The sequence below is a fragment of the Macaca nemestrina genome, chromosome 13 (genome assembly GCF_043159975.1).
Source record: "Macaca nemestrina isolate mMacNem1 chromosome 13, mMacNem.hap1, whole genome shotgun sequence".
In the NCBI taxonomy this organism is placed as follows: Eukaryota; Metazoa; Chordata; class Mammalia; order Primates; family Cercopithecidae; genus Macaca; species Macaca nemestrina.
Genome location: NC_092137.1, coordinates 22,305,293 through 22,314,240, shown reverse-complemented (window position 1 = coordinate 22,314,240; position 8,948 = coordinate 22,305,293). Strand labels below are relative to the sequence as shown.

General features: G+C 37.9%; 1 pseudogene; it reads left to right on the top strand.

The window, feature by feature from the left end:
• The first annotated feature begins 3,377 nt into the window (after positions 1 to 3,377).
• On the top strand, positions 3,378 to 3,495 carry LOC112426356 (5S ribosomal RNA; annotated as a pseudogene).
• Positions 3,496 to 8,948: the final 5,453 nt, after the last annotated feature.

Sequence of the window (8,948 nt, the reverse complement as noted above, 5' to 3'; positions counted from 1 at the left end):
TTCTGCTTTGCTCCTCGAGCCTCCCCCACAATAATGTTCCATCAGCAATTTTGTCATTGTTATTCTGTTTTTAGTTTAATTTTTGTTTTCATAATAGTTATTCATATACATGATTTTCTAAACCTGTGGTTTTACCAATCAACTCCATAATTCTAAGTGACATGCATATATTGTTACTATTTATTTTTAAAGAAACTTTCATTGCATTTATACTATTGAAAGTAAATAAGCATCCATCATACATTACTCTACACACAGGCTTCTCATTTTGCCATCCTAAAATATGATTGTATCACAGGTTTGGGTTAAATTAATTTTAGCATTTTCATTATTTACCTATGAAATAGTATTTGTGGCTGAGCCATGTAGTGTAGTGTGATTATACATTTTTATGACTTTTTTATCTTTCCTAGAGTTGATAATTCCCTTATCTTTTAATTTACCTTTGTATTATACTTACCATTAATTCATCCTCGAGATTTCAGGCAACAATATGTATTTCCTCTTGTTATATTTAAGCACATCAGGGAATTTCCCAATTTAGATTTGTTAAATTTAATGAATTAGTTTTTCTTGGAGAAGTTTTCCATCTTCCTCCTCCAGTCTGATGAGTTGTTCTTTAGATTTGTCCAGCTCTTGTCCTGAGATCTGCCTTCACCATCATCTTTGGATTTTATGATCCTATCTTTTGGGATGAATTTCCTTTTCCATATGTCTATCTGTCTTAATTACCCATCATTTTGTTTTGCTTTGTAGTATTTTCCTGAGAAAAATATTTAATAATATTTTTGACAATGTCTGTGATAAACCATGGCCTATTTCAGAAATAAGGTTCACTAAAGGACTAATTATAGGGTTTGGTCTTGTGGTGAGTGAGTTTGGGAAGGGTTGAAGGAATTGGGTTCTGTTCTCAGTTGGATGCTGTCAGGAAGTAGGGGCGATTACATGGGGCATCTTAATCATTCCTTTCTAGAAGGCGAGAGAAATGAAGCCTTGCTAACGTTCTGATTGGTTTAAAAAGCAGCACTTACTCCTATTGGTCAGGAAAGGGCGATTTGCGACTTTTGTGGTTTAGACAATGTTCTTATTAGGATTATGGAGTAGCTTATTTTGCCTTGTTCCATCATGGACACAGCGTGCCCTTGTCTGATATTAATTTTCTGTGAAACTGTGTGTGTTGGACAGGAGAACAAGTGGCCTACACAGCCCTGAGTGCTAAGTCGGTTTCCAGCAACAATGAAGCCCGGATGAGAATGCCCGACCGGCTCTCCCTGTCGGGTGCTGCCTTTCTTTTTCTTACCTTTAATTTCTTGGCTCACCTTTTATGGAATTTATATGATTTGCTTTTTGAACAAAGTGGCTAATCCTTTGATGATATTTTGCTTAGTTTCATATTATCTTCTCTATTTTTCATCTTTGTCTTTTTCTGTTTTCTTTCTGGGAGATTTCCTAAATTTAACTTGCATCTTTTCCAGTAAATTTAATCTTCAAGAGTTTTTTTGTGGTTCTCCAGACATTTCTTTTCACGGCATTCTGTTCTTGTTCGTGCATTGAATACCTTATTTTATTGCTGTGAAGATAGGAGAAAGTAAAGATGGTTGTGGCTTATTTTTATTTGTTTTTGTTTTGTCTTAGGTTTTTATCTCTCTGCATTGTCTTTTCTCATATATTCTTATATATCCTTTTCTCTGTTAATTTATTCTCCCCTTTCCATTGATTCTTGTCTCTCCTTTCATATTTACAGCAAAACCCTGAGGAAGTCTGTGCGCATGAGTGTTTTTCTTTTTTCTTGTTTGTGAGGTCATTGTAGGGCGAGGTGGTTGGATTGCTTCTTTGGAGAACCCACAGCCATTATTATGTGTAACTCTATTTGCTTGCTAAGTTAGCTTTTACTTTTTCAGAAACTGGGCATCCTATCTGACTAAGAACATAAACCTTGCTGCCAGGGATAAAGGAGAAGAAAGTTGGGTAAGGAAGTTTGAGGTTTGAAACTCATTCGTAAGGTTTTGGTTATTCCACCTTTTCAACATAGCATTCCTGCCCTGAACTGGCCTGATGTTCAAAATTCAGAGTTACACGTAGTTAAAGGAGAGGGGCAACTCACAGTTTGACTTGGTCAATGAGATAGGAGTGTATCTTAGAGACCCTAACTTCTCCTATAGACTTTCAGTCCATTTTGTATAGCCTCACTTGGAGCTCATTTTTAGAAATTGTGAGACCTCTAATGTGTGTTTTTCTCCTGGGGTTCCCTGTCATATATTCACATGTTCATGATTCTTGTTTGTCTCCTTACTAGCTTATGTATTTATCCTCGGAGTCTGTTAAGTGAGTTATTACTTGCTCATCTATTCTCTGCTATGTCATTTTGTTGTTGTCGCTCCCTAATTTTCCTTTTGCTTTGTCACTGAGGATTTAGGAGTCACTAAAAGTAATCGAATGAGTTCGAATCTTCACATTTAACTGGAAGTCTCAGTTCATACTTCAGACATAAGGATAAATTAAATTTTGAAAGATGACCATGGCATGGATACTGAGCTAGAATCTAGAATCAGATATGTAAAAGAAAATGAGTGATTAGAAAGGGAAGTACCATATTATTTTATTAGGAATAAACCGGCCGGGCACGGTTGTAATCCCAGCACTTTGGGAGGCTGAGGCGGGCGGATCACGAGGTCAGAAGATCGACACCATCCTGGCCCTAACACGGTGAAACCCTGTCTCTACTAAAAATACAAAAAATTAGCTGGGCGTGGTGGTGGGCACCTGTAGTCCCAGCTACTCGGGAGGCGGAGGCAGGAGAATGGCGTGAACCCAGGAGGCGGAGCTTGCAGTGGGCAGAGATCGTGCCACTGCACTCCAGCCTGGCGACAGAGCGGGATGCCGCTTCAAAAAAAAAAGTCATATTGATTTATCCTAATTTCCTATGTTAATAAGTTAACTAACCTGGCAGATCAATGAAATGCATTAGGTAGAGTAAAATAAATCATAGAATGGGTATTTGAAGATATTCTTATTGACATAATGTTGGGAAATAGTATTTGTGGGGAATAGGATTAAGGACTTTGGATTTTATACATAACATAGGGTTACCTCATTGTTCTGCCAACTGTGACCTTGGATGAGTTACTTAACCTTTTATGCACAAGTTTACTCTTCTGTAAAAATGAGATTAATCATTTATTTTAAAATGAAGATTAAATGCTTATTTAGGTTGTTGAACATTTTAAATAGAGTAATATATGTACGATGCTGTGCCAGACTGTCAGCAGCTCAGCCTCATGTCCGCCCTCATCTTTATTTTCCATTGCATCATGGTGGAGAAGCTTAGGCTACATTTCCCCAAATCTTTTTCCAGTGTGCTTTTATATGAGATTCTAGTCCACCGCTATGCCACCCTGAACACACCTGATCTCCTCTGGTCTTGGAAGCTAAGCAGGTTGGGTTTGGTTAGTACTTGGATGCGAGAGTACCTGGGAATACCAAGTGCTGTAGGCTAAAGTTTTTTTTTTTTTTTAAGGTAAATAAGTAAGTGAGAGTCTGCCAATGAGAAACAATGGTCTGAGATTTCAATGCAGAAGTAAAGGCAGCTGCAGCCAAAGTTATAAACAAAAGACAGATGCAAGATACAGGGTCCCATTCTAGTCAGCTCCCTCAAACCACTCACTTTACTCCTGCATCCAATAGAGATCAATAACTACAGCCTCCTTAGACAAGCTTCTTCAAATTCCATGCCCCCTACTTCAGGCAACTGAGAGCATCTTCCAGGAATTGACCTGTGGCTGCCTGGGCTTTCAGATGTTGTGAAGTCTTACAGTAGCTTCTCTGACCTTCACTCACTCATCTCTTCCAACTTTTCTGTAACTTCTAGAACAATGTATTAAAATTATTTCTATCCATGAATACTGATATACATGTGGATGGTGTATCCCCATGATACACATGTGGGAAACAAAATTGATCACGAGTTGACCACTGTTAAGGCTGCATATGTGGGGCTTTGTTTTGCTATTCTGTCTACTTCTACATGTGTTTAAAAAGCAACAAGATAAGTTAAAATATATTTTCATATAAACAAACACAAAACTCTTTCTTCCTTGAAATATAGAATTCTGTTTTCCCAACAGTTATAAATGCTGAGCACAGGGCACAGCAGAAGGCAGTGCCCCAACCTGTAGTCAATAGAAGTGGATTTTTTTTCATAGTGTTATATAATTTTATACATGATTGGATTATTCTAACAAAGGTATAAGTGTTGAAAAGCACATTTTGGTCCAGAAGTGGTTCTGGTGAGATTTGCCTAGTCATTATCTTTGGTCTTCATATGGTCACATAATCAGATTACCTAAAGTTGTATAATAACTGCAAAATGCAAGACAATATCATGATATTGTCTAAAGCAATGGTACAAATCTTTAAAAAATATTAAGCTTATTGGAGTGTAAATGTGACACAGAACTCAAGCCAAAAAACAAGGAAGATGATGAAATCCATAGATTATAAGTATTCTATCTTGGCTTAATTGTAGAACATTTTAATAAAGATTTTTAAAGTTTGTTAATATTTTAATAAGCCTATCATCTTTCTTTGTGTTTGGCCTGGATGTGTGCCTTATTGAAGCAAGTGACCTTGTATTATCGAGCTCCTGCATTTCCCATAGCACTTAGCACAGAGCCAACCATGTAAAATATCCTCACAAAGACTTATTAAATTAATTTCTTAAATCCCTTCTGGACTGCCCATTTGCCTTCATTAATTATGTTAGACCTAGAGGAGATGACCTCTACTTGCTGCCATGGTTGAATTACATCTTAGACTTGTAGATTCATTGAACAATACAATTTTTCAGTGGAAGAGATAAACTGTAGAGTTAGAACATATTCACTTTATGGATGAGGATATGAGCATTCTCATATTTCATGTGATTTTTCCACCTCCCTCCCTGAAACTCATATATTCACATTTGTTCTCTCAGATACTTTCTCTCTTACCGTCACTTCTTGCTGCAAAATAACAGATTTAGAGTGAGAATGGAGATGTGCCTTCCCTTGTGTCTTTTCAGCTGGTAAACCACAAATAAATATCAGAGTCTTAGTTATTATAATTCAAAATACAAATATGCCATGTCAAACTGTTTTTTAAATGATAGATTTTCATTTTTTAATTACAACAAGTATTTCTTTTGAGATTCAAGAGATTTTAAGCTTTATGAGCATTAATACCTTTGTGATTGTGATTTGTTTGCCCTAATTAAAAGAATCAGGAGTATAGTTGGGAAAGAATATTGATGCACCAGGAAAACTTACGAAGAATGCAGTTACTTATTTTCTCCTTTTGTTTCAATGATCAAAAATCCAGCACATGGCAGAAATGAGGCAAATCTGTTATGACGGGATAATTGTGGCTGTATCTTCTGTTCCATCATTCATTAACAACAGGATAAATATGAATCCTGGATTTTGCTAATCTGATGGTCTTGGCTCTGTTTTTGATAAACAGTATAAATTATTTCCAGAAGAGCTGTGGAGAAAAATGTGAGATATTATTGCAGAACCCAACACTCTCATAAAACTTACAAAACTTCTGTATCTGGCCCAGGAGACACTAACTACCCATGTGTCTTCATGAGCCCAGGGGAAGACATCAGACAGGCTCTCTCTCCCTCACCATGTCCTCACGCTTAGTTCTCGTTGCACCTGGATGAAAGGGAGTCTGCCAGCATTTCTTCAGCGGGCTTCTGGCTGTCAAAACAAATGCAAGCCTCCTGGGGATACTCACCCTTGCTTGCTGAGGCGAACACACTGTGTTAAGCGTTTTACATATGTTATCCTCATATATCCTTACAGAGCCTTTGAGGAGGGGCTTCATTAAGCAAATGATAGAAGTGAATCTCAGGGAGGGTTTGAGTTTTAATAACGTATATCTTTTAAATGAAAAGGCTGGGATTGGAGCCTCTGTTTCTTGGTACTAAAGTGGGCACTGCTATATCCTGCTTCCCAGAGCTGCTCTGTGGGGGACATTAGTTCTGAAACCTCCTGATTCCATTACTTTCCTTTGATGCCTGTCTTAGTCAGTTCAGGCTGCCAGAACAAACTACTATCAACTGGGTGGTTTAAACAACAGAAATTTGTTTCTCACAGTTCTGGAGGCTGGGTAGTCCAAGATCAGTGTGCCAGCATGGTCCGTCTTAGGTGAGGGCCCTCTTCTGTATGGAATGGGCATTTTCTTGCCATGTCCTTCCTCACATGGTGGAGAGTAGAGAAAGGAATCCTTTGTGTCTCTTCTTATAAGGTCGTTAATTCCATTCATGAGGACTCCACCCTTATGTCCTAATCACTTCCTTTGGGAAGCCCCGCCTCCTAATACCATGGCACTAGAGATTAGGCTTTCTCAGGAGTTTTGGCAGAACACAAACATTCAGTCCATAACAATGCCTGAGATTAACAGGTGAGCAATTTAAGGTTTCTAAGTGATGGAAAGAAAGTTTTTCTAGCCCACTGTGTGCTGAGAATGCTGTTGTTACATGGCAATATTGACATTTAATTAAAATGTTGTTAATACTAGAATGTAAGCTCCCTGGAGGCAGGGTTATTTGTCTGTTTAGTTCAACATTGTATCTCAAGTTCCTGGAACAGCGCCTGACAAAGCAAGGTGCTCAAGAAATAGCTGTTGATGAATGGATCTTCCGGATTGAAGTGACCTCAGTGCCAGCTTTGGACTGCCCACCATTATTTTGTTTTGTTGCAGAAAAGAAAGGTCGCACTTTGGAGAAATAAATGAACCTTTTAGGATTCACTGAGAAAAAAATGATAGAAGTTTCTGCAAACCACAACTAAATAGATATAAAGTCTCTAGTTACTCTTTCAGAGTAGTTCCTCACTCCGTATAAACTACAGGCATTTCTGCTTCCAATCCACTAAGTTTTAGTCCATTACTAAAACCCCTACCAGCAGTGGTTGGTGCATGCATGACAGGAGGAAAATGGTGTCTTGGTATAAACAACCAGAATGGTAACTCTGCCCAAAATACAACTTGTTTCGTAGAAATTGTTTGCTTGTTCCTAATGAATCTTTCTCTAGTAAGGATGAAATGTAGAGAAATACCTGACATCCACATGATTCCAGCAACTGCTTGGCTTGTATATGTGTATTTAAAATAAAGAGAACAAATGAAAAAAATGATAAAGACAAAGTATAAGGGGAGAGGAACAAGGGCTATGCAAGTATAACAAAAAAAGAAAAGATACAGAAGTTCAGGAGGATCTAAATTGAAGGATGGGGATCTAAATTGAAGGATGTAAATGGAAATTTCATTATACTTTAAAGGAGATGAGTGCTGCAAGTTGACTATTAGGATATGATTAAAAAATACTTTGTTGAGAAAAACAATGTTAGGCCCGGCATGGTGGTTCATACCTGCAATCCCAGCGCTTTGAGAGGCAGAGATGGGTGAATTGCTTGAACTCAGGAATTCGAGACCAGCTTGGGCAACATGCAGAGACCTCATCTCTGTTAAAGATCAAAAAAATAGCCAGGCAGGTGGTGTGCGCCTGTGGTCTCACCTACTCCAGAGGCTGAAGCGGGAGGATCCCCTCAGCCCAGGAAGCAGAGGCTGCAGTGTGCCTAGATCACGCCACTACATTCCAGCCTGGGTGACAAAGCAAGAAGACTCTGTTTTGGGAAAAAAAAAAAAAAAAGTTGTAGATTCATGAGTTAGAATATCTTTTAAAAACATTTTTACACTAATCCACATCTGAATTGCAAAACTAATATCTATCATCTGATCACAGTTAACTTTCTTGCAGTTATGGTGAATAAAAGGAAGTAAGTCAAAGCAAGTATCAGGACCTTAAATGTTTCAACTCTCTCCCCGATTTGTATTTTTCACAGTGATCCCTATTTACTCGTGTGGAAAAGAGTGTCACTCATGGCGTAGTACAACTGCAGCAAAGGGAAGATTACAAATTTTCTTTCTAACTATAGCATCCAGGCTTGCAATAAAATAGGTAGTTTGATCATTTATATAATCATTACTTTTAAGGGAGCAATTCAATTCCCAATTAAAGAGCTGAGGTACGTAAACAGATATGATGCTCTCTTTGCTCTCTTACTGAGAAGTTACTTTTTAATTGCTTTGCTTATAATTTCAACTTCAAAGCCAGTAATAGCTTTTGAATTAATAGCTCATAGCCCATTTGATACACTGATATTTAATTAATGAGTTCATAACTCTAGTGGCACATTGCCTTTCTGACAGCTCCTCCAGGTTGTTAGTTTCCATATTGCTATCTGTTGTCTGCTAACATTCTTAGAGAGGTCATTTTGCCTGTGTTATCCTTTCAGCTGGATGGTGAAAAAGAATGGACTCAATCAGACAGAAAGGTGCCCCTTCCCCTTTCCTGCTCAGTAGATAACTAGCTTTGTTAGACCTCTGGGTATAGTTCAAATTTCATATTGTTTTAACTTTCTAGTTGTAGAGTTTGTCTACACTGATGTCATCTACAACCCACTAACTTAATAACTGTCACATCTATAGGGTTTGGAGATGGGGAGGTGGATGAATAAGGCCACATCTCTGTCCTTTTCTTTCCAGAAGCCTTTTCAAATTATGCCATAGCCCACAATGTTCTTCCTCCCCATGACTCTACTAGTTACTTTGCAAAAGGTGGAAAACAGTTACTTTTAAGCTAAGGATGTGTTTTACATTTAAAAAAAAAAAAAAAAAAAAGAAAAAGAAGAGGAGAAAAAGGAGGAGGAGGAAAGGGAAATTTCAGGACCTTTGCAGAAAACAAACAAACAAACGAACAAACAAACAAACAAACAAAAACTTACTGACCCCTGAAGGATAAGTAGCCCTGTGATAAGCTTCTGTAATTGAAATCCTGTCACTGGGGACAACTTGGTCAATTTTCTTCTCTAACTCACAGAACATGTTTTCTATAAGTGTTGATG